At 35.8% G+C, this 16,979-nt stretch overlaps 1 long non-coding RNA gene across 1 annotated transcript; it reads left to right on the forward strand.

The window, feature by feature from the left end:
• Positions 1-8,111: 8,111 nt before the first annotated feature.
• On the forward strand, positions 8,112-16,594 carry LOC135222159 (uncharacterized). The gene is made up of 4 exons (XR_010316180.1): positions 8,112-8,410; positions 11,059-11,218; positions 13,232-13,505; positions 15,288-16,594. It is a non-coding gene; the product is annotated as an uncharacterized LOC135222159 (long non-coding RNA).
• The last annotated feature ends 385 nt before the right edge of the window (positions 16,595-16,979 follow it).

A 16,979-nucleotide genomic window follows, 5' to 3' on the forward strand; every position in this document is an offset into this window, starting at 1 on the left:
TGTGTTTGTGTGTGTTCCAATGTATAACTGAAGCACAAACTTATGGAACGAGATGAATATATTAAGGCAGACTGATATATATATATGAAAACTTACATGCATATTTTTTTTATCAGTATGCTCAGCGAAGGCCGCTAAGTGGAAGGGCCTCGTTGCGGTACTCCATTGCTTCACTTTCCTTCTTGGATTTTGTCTTTATATATATATACATATGTATATATATATATATAGATATATATATATATATATATAAAACAATATATATATATATTACATAGTATACACACAGTTAATATATATGTACCTCCACACACACACACACACACCACATCACACAACACACCAACCTCCCCACACAACATATCATATATATAATATATATGTATACACACATTGTTAAATCACACATGTTAATTATTATATATGTAACCTCCACACACACACACACACACACACACACACACACATATATTATATATATATATATATATATATATATATATATATAATATATATATATATATATACATATCTTGTGTCTGTGAGTGCACGTATACGTTACTGACGGTTCCTACAATTTCTTTTATTTTTTTCATATTCAACGTTGCAGTATAACCATTGTCTTGTGCCCCATGGGAGTATATGTTTGCGTGAAATGTGTTATTGGCCCCCAAAAAGCAAACCCAAGCATTGACAGAAAAGCACTTTTTTTTCAGAACTGCAAAAGACGCAAAAGTGAAATTGTCCTGGGAAGCTTTTGATATCTTTGCGTTTCACACCATTTGCCTGTCTTTTCATTTATATATATATATATATATATATATATATTATATATTATATATATATATATATAATACATATATATATATTATTATATCTATATATATATATATTATATATATATATATATATATATATATATATAATATATATATATATATAAAGGTTTTTGCCACAAGGAAAAAAAATGAAAAGCGAGATAGCCAAGCACTTTCGGTCTAGTTCGACCCTTTACTCAGTTTTGCCTGAGTAAAAGGCGAACTAGACCGAAAGTGCTTGGCTATCTCGCTTTTCATTTTTTTTCCTTCGAGGCAAAAAACCTTTTATTTATACATAGCATCACGTTTTATATACTTCGATGACATGGTTATTCATATATGTATATATATATATATATATATATATATATATATGAAAACATGTATATACACACACATATATATATATATGATAATAATAATAGTAATTGGTAAGAAATTCAGTCTCGTGAAACTAATTGTTAAGAAATCCACAATTATATATTACATAATAATAATAATAATAATAATAATAATAAATAATAATAATAATAATAATAAAAATGGAGGAAATATGATAAAAGCCATAAACACATGGGCAGTGCCAGTAATCAGATACAGCGCAGGAATAGTCGAATGGACGAAGGCAGAACTCCGCAGCATAGATCAGAAAACCAGGAAACATATGACAATACACAAAGCACTACACCCAAGAGCAAATACGGACAGACTATACATAACACGAAAGGAAGGAGGGAGAGGACTACTAAGTATAGAGGACTGCGTCAACATCGAAAACAGAGCACTGGGGCAATATCTGAAAACCAGTGAAGACGAGTGGCTAAAGAGTGCATGGGAAGAAGGACTAATAAAAGTAGACGAAGACCCAGAAATATACAGAGACAGGAGAAAGACAGACAGAACAGAGGACTGGCACAACAAACCAATGCACGGACAATACATGAGATAGACTAAAGAACTAGCCAGCGATGACAATTGGCAATGGCTACAGAGGGGAGAGCTAAAGAAGGAAACTGAAGGAATGATAACAACGGCACAAGATCAGGCCCTAAGAACCAGATATGTTCAAAGAACGATAGATGGAAATAACATCTCTCCCATATGTAGGAAGTGCAATATGAAAAATGAAACCATAAACCACATAGCAAGTGAATGCCCGGCACTTGCACAGAACCAGTACAAAAAGAGGCATGATTCTGTGGCAAAAGCCCTCCACTGGAGCCTGTGCAAGAAACATCAGCTACCTTGCAGTAGTAAGTGGTACGAGCACCAACCTGAAGGAGTGATAGAAAACGATCAGGCAAAGATCCTCTGGGACTATGGTATCAGAACGGATAGGGTGATACGTGCAAACAGACCAGACGTGACGTTGATTGACAAAGTCAAGAAGAAAGTATCACTCATTGATGTCGCAATACCGTGGGACACCAGAGTTGAAGAGAAAGAGAGGGAAAAAATGGATAAGTATCAGATCTGAAAATAGAAATAAGAAGGATATGGGATATGCCAGCGGAAATCGTTACCCATAATCATAGGAGCACTAGGCACAATCCCAAGATCCCTGAAAAGGAATCTAGAAAAACTAGACGCTTAAGTAGCTCCAGGACTCATGCAGAAGATGTGATTCTAGAAACGGCACACATAGTAAGAAAAGTGATGGACTCCTAAGGAGGCAGGGATGCAACCCGGAACCCCACACTATAAATATATAATATATATCATATTATATATATATAAAATTAATATATATTAGTTATTAATATATTATATATAATATATTATATAAATATACACACGTTATATTAATATTTTTACAAAAATGTAATTATATTCCTGTGGACTTTTTTTCTATTTCATTTTTTTAATTTAAAAAACTTCTGTAAATTTTATCTGCAAAATATAGGAATATCGTCTGATCAAGATGAATTACATTAACGATAAACTAAAACTGAATAGAATTAAAGATAAACTCAAGATAAATGAACTGAAATGTAAATTAAGTTGAAGATAAACTAGAGATAAATTAAATTAAAATAAACAAACTAGTAGAGATAAATTAAATTAAAGATAAACTAAAGATAGTTATTAAAGATAAATTAAATTAAAGATAAACTCAAAATAAATGAAATAAAGATAAATTAAATTAAAGATAAACTAAAGTTATGTTAAAGATGAACTAAAGATAAATTCAATTAAAGCTAAATTAAATTAACGATAAACTAAAGATAAATTAAATTAAAGATATTAAAAGATAAACTAAAGAAAGAAAAATTAGATTAAAGATATTAAAGATAAACTGAAGATGAATTGAATAAAGACGAACTGAAAATAAATTCAGTTAATGATAAACTGAAGTTAACTTAAAGATGAACCAAAGATAAATTCAATTAAAGCCGAATTTGATTGAGACAGAACACCGGAAATCCAATGCTCTTACGCGCGGAGGAACCGAACGGGAAGGGAAAATAGAACCATTACTGGAGAATCGTATAACCCATTTCCGAGCAATGGTTCCGCAGAAGAAACTGACTGCGAAGGCCCCGTCGAAAAGGCAGGAGATGGAGGTTATATATCACATTCCACTACTTGAAAAAGAGAATTAGAGACTGCTGCTTTCGTGCTGACCTCATTACACTCACACACACACACGCACACACACACACACACACATACATATATATATATATATATATATATATATATATATATATATATATATATATATATATATATATATATATATATATAAAGATATATGCCACGAAGGAAAAATAAATGAAGGAGGTCTGCAAGATCTTTCGACTTTAAAAGTCCTTTACTGAGCAGATACTGACATACATACGAGAAAAGACAATACAAGAAGATTCGTATAACTGACAGATAGGGATTATAAAGAGATTAGTACCTAGAATCCGACACACCTGGAAGATTCTAGGTACTAATCTCTTTATAATCCCTATCTGTCAGTTATACGAATCTTCTTGTATTGTCTTTTCTCGTATGTATGTCAGTATCAGCTCAGTTAAGGACTTTTAAAGTCGAAAGATCTTGCAGACCTCCTTTGTTTATTTTTCCTTCGTGGCATATATCTTTATTTATGGATTTATCACGTTCCTAACTTTCGTGATTCAGTTATATATATATATATATATATATATATATATATATATATATATATATATATATATATATATATATATATATATATAGTATATATATTACTATTGATACCCTGGCGATGCTAAGTATTTTCGTCTATATATTATGCATGTATGTGTGTATATATATATATATATATATATATATATATATATATATATATATATATATATATATTAGAGAGAGAGAGAGAGAGAGTTCCAAGATTATAGAGCTTAGATAAACCAACTAGCTTTTTTCAATTTTGCATTTTTTTCCAAATGATTTTCATGAGTTTCGTAACTGTATTCCTTGAAGAGAGGAGGAGAGGAGAGAGGGAGAGGAAGGAGAGAGAAGAAGAGAGAAAGAAGAAGAGAGAGAGAGATAGAGAGAGAGAGAGAGAGAGAGAGAGAGAGAGAGAGAGAGAGAGTTCCAAAATTATCGACCATAAATTAATTAACTATAATTTAGCAATTTTTTTTCAAGTGATTTTCATGAGTTTCGTAACTGTATTCTGAGAGAGAGAGAGAGAGAGAGAGAGAGAGAGAGATCCAAAATTATTCGTCATAGATTAATTAACTAGCTTTTGCCTTTTCACATTTTTTTTCCAAATGATTTTCATGAGTTTCGTAACTTTATTCCAGGTGTTTGGTTCACCAGTGCTGGAAAGTTGTTGGTTCTGAGTGCTGGACCCTTACGTACAGATCGATCCCGCGTTGGATGGTACTGAGAAAGGTAGGATCCTGAAGAAGTTGATTGATCGATTGTCTTTTGTGGGATTGTAAATGCTTTCGTATTGTATGTGGTTGTGTGCATGCAGCCATATAGCTACATATAGCCTACATAGTATGCGTGTATAAATACGTACTGTCGGCCAAAAAACTCGTGGCAGAGTTTCATAATTTTTCGTCCACCTGCCTGACGCACGATTCATGCCTTATTTATCTATTTTTCTTTTCAAAGATGGAGGAAATCATGTGTAATGACGTTAAAAACAGTCACTGATATCTTTAGAACATTATGTTATGTTATTGTGTAAAACTATTTTCCATATAGCAAAATTGACGTGAACGAAACGAAGTGATAAAAAACGTCATATCACAACCATAGATATACATTACCAAATAGATAGGAGACACCTATCACTAGTAGTATCACATAAACATAGGCCTTAAATTATCATTTCAATATTAAGTTGAAGGTAGTTGAACTATTCCATTTGTTAAATTTTACAGAAAACATTGGAATCTCACAAAATAATATCAAATTTAAAAACAAAAAGAAAAAAAAACGATATCTTAACAGTGTGAACCAGGGGACCACACTCTATTGCTTTTGATGTTATGTGCACGGGAATCTAATGTCAATGTGTCATTTATCGGTTTAAGAAACATCCCTCGATGAGCGAGAGAATTATTGCACTGCATTCGGTGCAAGTTCCTGTTGGAGAGATATCAAGAAAGCCTAATAAACCGGAGGGAATCATACATAGATGAATAAAATTGTTTAAAGAACGGCAAAATTTAGAACATGGGTCTAGAGGTGAAATACCTCGAAGCACCACATGAGAGCAAGACAATACAGTGGTGTAAATGTTTGAGCAACATTCATTTGTGAACTTTGAATTCTAGTGCCTCGTCACGACATTGCTGAACTAGGAATCATAACTAGCTCTACGTTTATGACTGGAGTCTGATGAATACTTTAGATGGAGAGGAAGAGATTTTTAAATCTACACTTGAAGTCTTTGATAGTTGTCTAATGAACAACGAACAAGTCTAATGAATAAGCAAACTTATCTTTGATGGATGAGAGATTCAGTTAGGCTTACTCTTTTTTTTTTTTTTTTTTTTTTTTTTATCGGTGGCCAGTGAATACCACGGATAGGGAGGGAAACGGTTTCAATGATGCATGCATTTTTTTCTTCAAAACCTAAAGAATACATTTGACTGGGAGATACTTTATTAACATCGGCCTAATCCTTCCATCACTCCTATACGCCACCTCCGCTCTCTTCTACATCTCAGGCGACTAGATCCGACTTCTCAGTGAGTCAGTGACTCGTGAAAGCATCACTAATGATAACGGTTATTTTAAAATTCCCCGCACCGACAACGGACGCCTTAAAATCCATATATATGAAACAGACTTAAAAGAGAACGTCACCTTTCATATTTCTTATCCTTGCAGCTACTTATAATATGCTTATGATAGTAGGTCTAGTAGGTATACATGTGAAACTAATTTGAATTAGTTTCTGTTTAGAAGAAATTATTAGCTACAGAAAGACCAACCTAAGAAAGCTTTAAGGAAAGTAAGCCTTTCTTAATGTATTCGTCAGTTTTGACTCCCACAGCTTTCCAAGGTGTCCAAATGAAACAGGATGATATGCAAGGAATTCGATAAAAAATAAGACTGAATTATATTCGTTTGATTTTTTTATGGTTGCTTTTTTACTTTGAATAGATAGGTCTGAATAATTATGCTAAGCAATCATGAAAAGGATAAGAAGAAAGGCGAACATGGCTAATAAAACAAGAATAACGGGAATAATCAAATAAACCAGATTAATATATATTATATATATATATATATATATATATATATATATATATATATATATATATATATATATATATAGTCGATTTAAATATTCATTAATATTACGTATCCGAGAGAGTACGGTGCTGAAAATAGACCTAGGCTAATCATGTGGGAAAATCAGAAGTCCAATTTAGGCCCACTAAATGTGTCATGCAAATTATTTTATTGATTAAAGGACAAAATTAGTTTAATTAAACGTCGTTTTCAAAGAATGTTAACGCCTTGATGTATTATTTATCGGCTGTAGGAGACGAAATGACAAAACCCAGTGCAGTACGATATGTTGAGTCAAGACTCGAGCGGCAGCAAAACCAACTTCAAAATCTTCGGTATGCAGTCACGAAGCTAGAGTTGAGAATAAAATTAGAAATCGTGGACCCATCAGTATATGTTTTCCTTACTTTGCAAAATAATTATCTTTAATACGTTGAATAAGTCTACTCAGCTCTAATGTAATTTATTTCAAGTATAGCACCTTTGAAAGCAAATGTTATTTATTGTTAAGTAAATAATCTGGCACCTGCTTATGGCAATATTTCCATAACGAACAATGAATTAAGAAACTACGCCAATTCTTCGTTGGCCGTCTGTACATTCATATATATTTGTGTGTATGCATGTACATGGGTATTATTACTGTCGCTCGTGTAACCATACGCAAAGGGCAGAGAGAGAGAGAGAGAGAGAGAGAGAGAGAGAGAGAGAGAGAGAGAGAGAGAATTACACCGAATCGTAGTTTTTACGGTCCCGATGAACACCACCATCGTATGCTAGATTTCGAACTTGACTTCAACTTGGCCTAAGTAATTATCATTGCCCGTTCGTAAATACGAGGGGCCGAGAATGAAGTGACCAACACTAAAGTGTAATTTTGATGGTGTTGGTTAAGTAAGCCAGTTGAGCGCTGCGAACCAGAAACCATTGAATTCGCGCTGTGAAACGTCTTGAGATCATTGGACCGACCTTTGAATCTGTACAGATAATTAAAACTTTTTTTCTACCTTTTTACATTCAAAACCAATCATTGGCAGGCGGAAATAGTGACGACGCTGTTTAGTCTAAAGCGCTGAGATATTATCGAAGGTTTATCTCGCTGAGTTACGGGATTGTGATTAATTAAACTATTAACAGCAGGCGACGACTCAATTTGGTTAAGAGAGACGAAGACTTAGACCTACGTATATGCTACAGTGGGTCTGACAGACCAATGAGCAAGTTGATTGATCGATTAACTGATTTGATTTAAAGCATGGGAAGCATGTAGGCTCTTTGAACCTAGAACAAATTGTAAGTCAGGAGAGAAAGCATTTGAACATGCACACCAAGACTATACAACAAAATACCGCCTGAAGTGAAGATCGTACGAGAAGAAAGTAAATTTAAAATAGATCCAAAGACTCTCTTATTCTGCAAGAGCTACTGACGAAAAAACACTAAAAGACAATTATAAAACATATAAGAAGCAACTTATTAAAAAAAAAAAAACTACAAGGACCCGCCAGAGAGGGAAGCATCCCCGTGCAGGGTTGTACATAAAAGCAAGCAAAGTAGTATTCCTGCGCCTCTCGTATTTTTTAGAACCAGAAATAACACGCTACAATGGGGATAAAGAACGTAAGCAAAAATGTCGGCATGAGTCGCATTATTTTATATATTAAATAGGGAGGCCTATCCCATTTTTGGAGAGGAATCTGGCGTCAAGAGGGGATGAAAGAGGAGCCGTTACAGAGACTGAAGCCTCGACCCATCACCGGAGTTACCATAACATAAACAATAGTTCGAGTACCCTTGGATGATGTGTCCTTTATAGCACTTTAAACGTCTTATAAGTGAAATGTATGTTAATCTCGGTACGTAATCGTATGATAGTTTGATTTTCCTATAATTTCATAAAATATTACTATAATATCTTTCATTAGTAATATCTACCTTAGCTACCTAGCTAAATGTTGAGCATTTTGTGAATGCGCCTTTTTTTCTTTCTTTTTTTGTCTCCCCATACGAACCTCGAGGTAATAGGTATTTTATAGTATATGACAATTATTGGAGTGGGCAATTTTACGGGAGGGAACCAAAATGAATGAATTTTATCACCCCCCCCCCCCCCCCCCCCCCCCCCCCCCCCCCCCCCCAACCTGATCCAGAGCACCCTAGAGTAGGCGACCATCACTGTCCTAACTTTTTTCTCCACTGAACTTTCACTTGCTAACGTAGCCTTAGGCAGGAAATTGTCTCGTAAATGTTTCTTTTGTTTTATTATTTTTCACTGCATCCCTTTTATTATCTTTATAGGCTATACCTATGTAGTGGACATATGTAAATGTAAATCAGGATGTAAAGGCAAAATTGTTCTGGATTGACTAGTACTAGGTAACTATCAAAATTTGAGATTTAGGAGGGTTAGGCTTCATGCAGGCTTCAAAGCCTACTCCACTCCTTAAACTGTGCCAGATTCTTCAACCACAGACTGAAGGAGTAGACAAGGAACAACAGCTAGGAGTATAGAATCCTCAGCAAATGCAATCTGTTTGTTCTCCAGACTTTGCCACATCTCACCAGTAAAGATAACAAATAGCTAAGTCCCAAAACACTACCTTGAGGCATCCCTGAAACGACATTAATACTGGCCATTAACACAGACCCTTTGGGTTCACCTATTAAAAATCCGTTTAAAATATTAATAAACGATCCACCAATTCCCTGTAATCTTAGCTTTTACACAAGTGCTTCATGTTTCACACAGTTAGGCTGCTTTAAAATCTAAACCGATCTTGTATGCCCCTGCACTTTCATCAAGAGCACTCTGCAATATGGTAGATACTGCAAGAGCGTGTTACAAGAACCAAGGCCTTTACAAAAGCCAAACTGTAATGCTGTTAGCAGGTTATTATCTTTTAAACACCTACAAAGATGCTTAAAGGGGCAGGTCTCCAAAACCTTTGATAAAACTAGGGTAATTTGAATTGGCATATTTTCAGAGGAGCATGAGGACTGACTTAGACCCCTTATGTAATGCAGTGATGTTTAGGAAGGGTGTGGTTTTCTGGTACTTATTTGAGATGTTGTAACTTTTACTTTTATTTTTACTTGAATTTATCCTTTTTCTATGTACTATCCCATTTTATCTGTTAGTTTCTTTGCCCCGCTGAAAGAAACCCCAGTCATGAAATAGTAGTTATCTTAGGAACAATGAAATCAGCAGTCATTTTTAAAAAGATGGGGAAGATCCCGTCAAGGTCTATGCTAGCATTACTGTCAAGGCCTCGGAGCAAAGTTTTGGTTTCTCTAGACCTGGTAGCCATTTGAACACAACTTATGCTTTGAAAAACATGACAAACAAGTCCACATACTCACCACACTGTTTGCTCATATAGACTTGAGCCTAAAGGTTTGCCATCAGTTTATAGTTATATACAGCATACTCTGCCCTTCTATCTAGTCTGCCCTGCACACCCTCTGAAAGACAAGAGGAAGAGGTACTGACAAAGAAGTATGATTGAGTGTATGTTCAAATAAGGGAACTACAATACAAAACAGTGAAAGACCCCAGTACCAATGCTATGGCACTATCCAAGATATAATAATTGTAGGTTGTTTTGGAGTGACTAGTGAGTGTCTTCTACACAAAAAGAAAGGGGAGATTGAAAAGGGTAAGAAGTATAGGGTATTCAGTGTTGTCAAGTGTATGTACTATATGTGTGTGTCAGCAGTATAAGGCATGTAATGAATATGCCAGACTATTGTGAGTTGGTGCAGGCATAGAAAAAGTCTGTGACCAGAGAGGGACCCCAACAACAGACTGTACTGGCTAGCCTTAATCTCTCAAGTTGTAGTATCTCAATGGACAGCTAGTGTCTTGGCCAACCTGCTACCTTGGAATTCCAGTAATCTTGGCAAAACAACTGTCATGGATATTTTTTCGGTTAATTAGTAATGGGTTGGGTTTGGTTAGGTAACGTTAGGACCTTAGTTAACACAGATGCAGATGTGGAGAGTTTCAATGGTCTCATTAACTGAGATCAGTTGATATTGCTTCATTTTATAAAAGTTCCTGTTTTCATGTGAAAGTTGAACAACTTCAGTCCAGTACCCCCTTCAGTTGCACTTATTGATTGATAAAAACAAAAGATATTTGGTCTCAGAATGACAGGTTTTTGTTTGAGGCCTTTGCAGAAGACAGGATAACAATGGAGACAATCAAGCTTACTTGTGACCCCTTCACTAAAGGTTGTTGTAAACCAATGGTTTGCAGCTATGAAATTTGAAGATTATTTAAGTAATGTTCTTAGTTCTGTTTGCTGTACCTTCCGTTATACCAACATCATAAAGACCTTTTTTTAGGAAATAGTTTAGTGATTTTTTTACCTATTTATATATGTCCTACTTGGTTTTGCTACTGCTTGTGCTACAGTGCAGTACCTAGTGTTCATGGTAATGTATGTCTTTAGAAATATATGTAATTGCAGTGTGCCATCATAAATCTTGACTTCTATTTCAGGTTGGTCTGTTTATCAGTTACACAAACTGTGACTTTCTCTGAAGTACTTGAGATGGGCACCTATGGCATATTATTTAGCAAAGAAGAGTGGAGGTGAAAAACAGGCTCATTATGTACTGGTCCTAACTATGTTCTGTTGTCAAAGAAAAAGCCTCTCAAAGTAAGTGTACTTTTGAATTCTTTTTATTGAATAAGAACTATCTTGAACAACACACCAGGCATTTTATATGCAAATTTATTTGAGCCGTTTATTTGTGATTTCTCAGCTTGATATTGTTAAAAAATACTAGATCCTAAGACTTTTGCTTAGTTTGTTAATGAATATGTTTGAATTACACGAGCAATGCTTTTACCAACAAGAGTAATATCCGGTTTTGAGAGCAGAAACTGTCTTATAGAGAGTATAGTTTATTATTCATTAAGAAAGTTAAGAATTACCTGCTCTCTGACTATTTTCCAACATGACCATTAGTTTATTTCAGTCATAAGTCTCACTCCATTATTAGAATCACAGAACAATTCTTGGAGCTTTGCATGTTAGCATTTTATTATTTGGTTTCAGACTTTACAAAATAAGATTGAGAGCAGAAGTTCTCCACAGAGAGTACCTTGTATTCAGCCTGATGTCTGGCCAGCATTGTAGGAAATGAACACAGTATTTCTCTATGCGTTTTGCTAGGTAGACACTGCTAGTATATCTAGTTGCTAATAGAATAAGGAAAAATTTATACCAGTTAAGATGTTTTCAAGATAAAACATAATAAAGAATTATTCATTAGGGAAAAAATGAAAGAGCTTTAATGTAACTTGCTAAGAATGTTACCACAGACTAGAACAGCAAGAAAAGGAGATCAAATCAATTACAGTGGAAGAGGAATATGTTAAAGCTGAAATGGAAAAGAAGTCAGGATAAATAAATAAGCCTATATGTGCAGAGATATTCTGGAAGAAAGAAATACTTGAAAAAGAAGCAGCTCGTCTGCCTGTCTTGAAATGACAAGCACCAGAATCTAAGGTATTGCCAGTTTGTTTGAGTCAGTATGACAGCGTGACACCTCAACCAGTTAAGTTTGCAGATAGTAGTTTGCTACCGTGGAAGGTTCCAGTGAAATTAAACTCATGGAAGATGGAAAACAGAGCATTTTTAAGAGAAAGGAAATACTAGTTACTCTTGAGTAATCCTCGGTAGAAGGTGATGATTCTAAGATGTAGATAACATCCTGATAACATTTTACCCTTGGCAGGACATATATCAAAAGCATACAACATTAATACCATCCTCTATCTTGGTGTAATCAACTTTTCAAATGATATGTACCTTCCTGACTGCATTTGATGATGTATCTTTGAAGTGCCTGAAATAATAAGCTTGGGAATCAGTTTTGCCAAATGTTCAGAATTGTTCATGTGCATAAAGCAACATTTTATATAGGCAGTGAAGTTTGTGGTGGTAAAAGGGTTCAAGATAGACCAAAATATGTTGCTTTTTCCAGCGTTCATTTGTGTACACCACCGCTTGCTCTGCTTTTGGATCTACTAAGGCTCTGCCACTTCATTTTACATAATATGGAGCAAGTAATCATCAGAAGAGTACAGTGGGAGCACACTGTACCATTTCCTGTACAAAACCAACAATCATGGTTCTATTAAAAGAGCTGATACAACAAATACCAAATACTAATAGGTATTAAATATTCAGTGAATTATATCTTAAAGGAATAGATGATGCAAAAATATGTTCAGAAATAATTATGTGTAAAATAGTACACTCATCTCCTGTGAACAGTAACCATATGCTGATGTATATCTGAAAGAGAGACTGTCCCCGCAAACACAAGGTTCAGATTACGACATTAACGTGTCACGTAGATCTAGATACACTAAAAGAATAGCCGAGTTACGTTAGACCTAATTTAAGAGGTGTGAAGTAGTTTATAGTTCAATAAAAAGAACACCTGAAGGTGAATAGTGCAGTTCACTTGGTCATGCATGCTATAAGTAAAGTTGTCTTTTTTTTAATGTCAATAGAAATATCTGGTGATACTTTGTTTTGAAAAGCTAATTTACGCTAGTAAAGTGCTTTTTATTATTTTCAGCTTGTTTAATGTGTTGTTTATTATTTCTGTATGAATATTTGATTTTTGTGGATATGCATTTTCATTTCCATTTGCAGGTCAGCAGTTCTCTTAGAGGGAGACAGAAAATTGGATGGCAAGATAAAGTGAAGGAAGATATGGAGAGAAGAGGTTTGGTGAATGATGAGGCCTTTGATAGAAGGCAGTGGAGAAGGCGCATCAGGCAACCGACCCCATAATGTAGGGATAACAGTGGGAAAGAAGAAGAAGAAGGTTTCCTTCCAGGAGCAGCCAAATTTATGTACACCCATAGACGTATTACCAGACACCTGCCCAACAATCTACAATCCTTCAAAAAATGAATAACTTTTGGTGAGCAGTGCAGTCTTGACTTCGTCCTGATATAAACAAAAACTTCTGGTTAATTTGACGTAGTAGGTTTTAGTTACGTAGGCACCAGTGGATTTGTCCTTTATTTTATTTCAGTTTGGTTAGACCGAATAAATGTCCATTTTAAGAGAAGAACGGACACCAGTTATTGACAAACCCATCATAAAGAGTAATAGAGAGAAAGGCTTAAAGAGATAGCTAAATAAAAAAGATGAATGGAAAATAGTACATATAGTTAAAGGGTAAATATTATCCATGCATTTACTGTACAATAAATAAAAAGAAACAATTCCTTACCTTTACTCCTGTGGTTGGCTTGCATACTGGGCATTGCAAAGGAAGTTGAGATAGGTTTGACTAGGCTATTGTGTGGAGGAAAGTGCTGGAGATACTGGGGCAGGTGAGTCTAGAGAGGCAGAGCTTTAAGAAGGTGCTGGAGATACTGGGGTAGGGTCGTCTAGTTCTGCGTAACCTGCAGAAGGTGCTGAGATACTGGGGCAGCTGAGCCTAGTTCTGCAGATACACCAGTGTAGGTTTCAGCTTGAAATCACCAGCAGCATAAGCCCCAAGAAGCAAAGTCAATCTCTCCTAGCTGACTTCATGGCGTGGTGCTGTCTTTTCTTTGGCAATGTATATGTGGGTAGGCATCCATTTCCTGAACAAACCTGTCTCATCTCCATTAACCCTTAAGAGCCAGGATAAAAAAAACATTTGCAGCACCCCAGGCTGGGGAAACTTTGAGGTCAGCCAGTTGAAGAAAAAATATAAAAAACTCATTAATGAAAAAAGGAAGATATGCTAATGCACATGGTGTAAGAAAAAAAATTCTCCCTACCTTCCACGATAAGTTGAAAAAGACTATTTACTACTCCTTGTAGGGCCTTGTAGGGCCGCTTTTACAAGACAATCATAAATTTTACCAAATTATACTTGTTTTTTCTATACATGTTTTTTCTAATAAATAATTTTATTTTATTTTGTAAAATTATAATTACGGCTCCCACAACTTCAAAACAGATAACTAAACTCGTAACAAATTCTGAGTATATTCCTAGTAAATATTTACACAAATTTACTGAGATTGAACATGCTATACCATTTTTGGATTTTATTTTTTTTTATATTTCTTTGCACTTTTCTTTGCGAAAGTACTGTTATAAGTGATATACATAGTACTATCATAAAAGATAACTAAACTAAACCCAACAGCAACCCTTGAGTTTATTTATGACCAAATAAATAAACAAGATGTCATGGGAGGAAGGGAAACACAACATGCCCCCTTGAAGTCAAGACCACAACTAACATATGAGTATCAGCATCCATCTAATAGCCAGAAAGCCTGATCCACAGTATTGTAGTATAGGTTGTATAAGACTTAGCAATGAGCAGATGGCATTAAACACCTGAAGTCATTCTCTCTATCTCTCTCATAGGGCTCAGCTGAAGATTCCCTTCTTGAACAAGAAGTGAAATTTGGAGAAAGGTAATGTCTAAGAAATTAGATGGGTAGGTGGGAGACATTTGTGAAAATTCCTTTAAGCTAAAGTTAAAAGATATGCTGTTATATAGTATAATTGTGATTTAGATATTTTGAAAAAAATAAAATTTCAGTACATATATTGCGGTGCCTGTTTGAATCTGAACAACTTTTGTGTAGAATTTGAGAGAATGGTTACTAAATGTTTCAATCTTTTCCTTGTGTGAATTATTATCAAATATTGTTAATGTAATTCCATAAACCTTTATTTTTTCTCTTTTCAGGTTAATAGCATCTGTATAAAGTTGAAAATCTACCCATAGAAGAATTGTCTGCCAGAAATCATAACATCCCTTATACCTGCTGGTATTGTCAGGCCAGCTTTGTCTAACAGACAACATCAAGCTTTGTCTGATCTGTCGCTGACTTTCCTTTCATGCTAAAATTTTGTTTTGAGAGGAATTTCATTATGACTTCTGCACCTATGCAGCCTATTCTGGGGGTTATATTTTTATGTACAGATGATATGTATCAGTTCTGAATATTCGTCAGTTTTTAGATAATATTTCAAAGATACCTTTGTATCTATGAGATGGCAGTCACTGGAAAGGTTCTTGGTAAATAATAATTTTTTTTCTATATGCTCTGTAATGACTGCAGAGTTATACTGCTAAAATTCATAACGTAATAATTTTTCTTCTATTGTCAGTGTCCAAGCCTCAAGTTCTTTGTCCCGGAGACTGCTCCCTTCTGGAGAAGATCCCTGGAGTAATCCATCAACCCTTGGGTTGGATGCTGATAGATGGATACTATGCTTTCCGCTCAGCTGCTGAACCCCCAACGATGTTAAAAGAGATACAGCCTGCCTCCTATTTGAGGAACTTCATTGAGATGATGAGGGTCGGGTTCCTTTCCTGACCATGCACCTCTAGCTCGCCCTTGGGCTCCGGTTCCTCCACGCTGACGAAAGGGGCCTCTAGCCCTGCAACCCCTAGCAACCTTGGTAAAAAGTTTAAATACCCGATTCTCATAGACCGGGTTAAAAGCAGGCGACACTGAATACAGTTGGGGAACCTGTTGGCTAGCCGACGGCGAAAGGAAGACAAATTGATGCTGTTGCCGAGGCTGAGCCTTAGAAGATGAAGGTTGGGGAACTTGCTGAATTAGAACAGCTTGTAGCACAGGATGCTGTTGCGGAACTTGGAAAGGTTGGTACCTTCTTTGACCCTTCCTAGCCCTAAAACTGGAGGAAGAAGACTCTAATTTCCTTTTGAAAGGAATGCCCCAACGCAATCTGATGCTTTGATTAAAACGTGATGCCTCGTTCTGAACCTCGTTTACTGCCGAAGCTGGGAAGAGATCTGTACCCCAGATTGAGGAAGCCAGAAGCTTGTTGGGTTCGTGCCTGATCGTAGCCTCGGATAGAACATGCTTCCTGCCATTTCTCTTAGTAACCGCAAAGCCGAACGAGTCACATTGCATGCTTAAAAGTAACTACTCCGCAATGACCTTAAACAGCGGTTCATGAGCGTACTCCAGAGCCGCCGTCTCCGTCATCACTAGAGAGTTAAGAGACCTTGCAAGACGTGTCCTAGCATCAAATTCGGCTTGGATCAATGCGTCTGACAGAGGCGCTCACTAAACAAGATGATTGCACAGTTTGGCTTAAGCTTGCCTACCGAGAATGTAACCGGCAAACTTCCCACAAATTCTCCCTACCTGGGAGTAGCAATGATGTGGGATCTGTCTTGCTAAGCTGGGGCTCTTCCCGAGTCACTGCCTGAAGGGTAAGTCCTGCTACCTTTTATGTAAAAGGTAAGGAGTTCCCGTCATCAGACGTAAACATCGTGAAAGGGCTTTTAAATGCTGTTACCTTAGTATTTGAGCAGATCCACTTCTAGGCTCCATATCCATACTTGATGAGCCTGATTGCTAGAAAGGATAACAGCCCCCTTGGAGACCTTGTCCTCCCTAAA

Source organism: Macrobrachium nipponense, chromosome 3, assembly GCF_015104395.2.
Source record: "Macrobrachium nipponense isolate FS-2020 chromosome 3, ASM1510439v2, whole genome shotgun sequence".
Classification (NCBI taxonomy): domain Eukaryota; kingdom Metazoa; phylum Arthropoda; class Malacostraca; order Decapoda; family Palaemonidae; genus Macrobrachium; species Macrobrachium nipponense.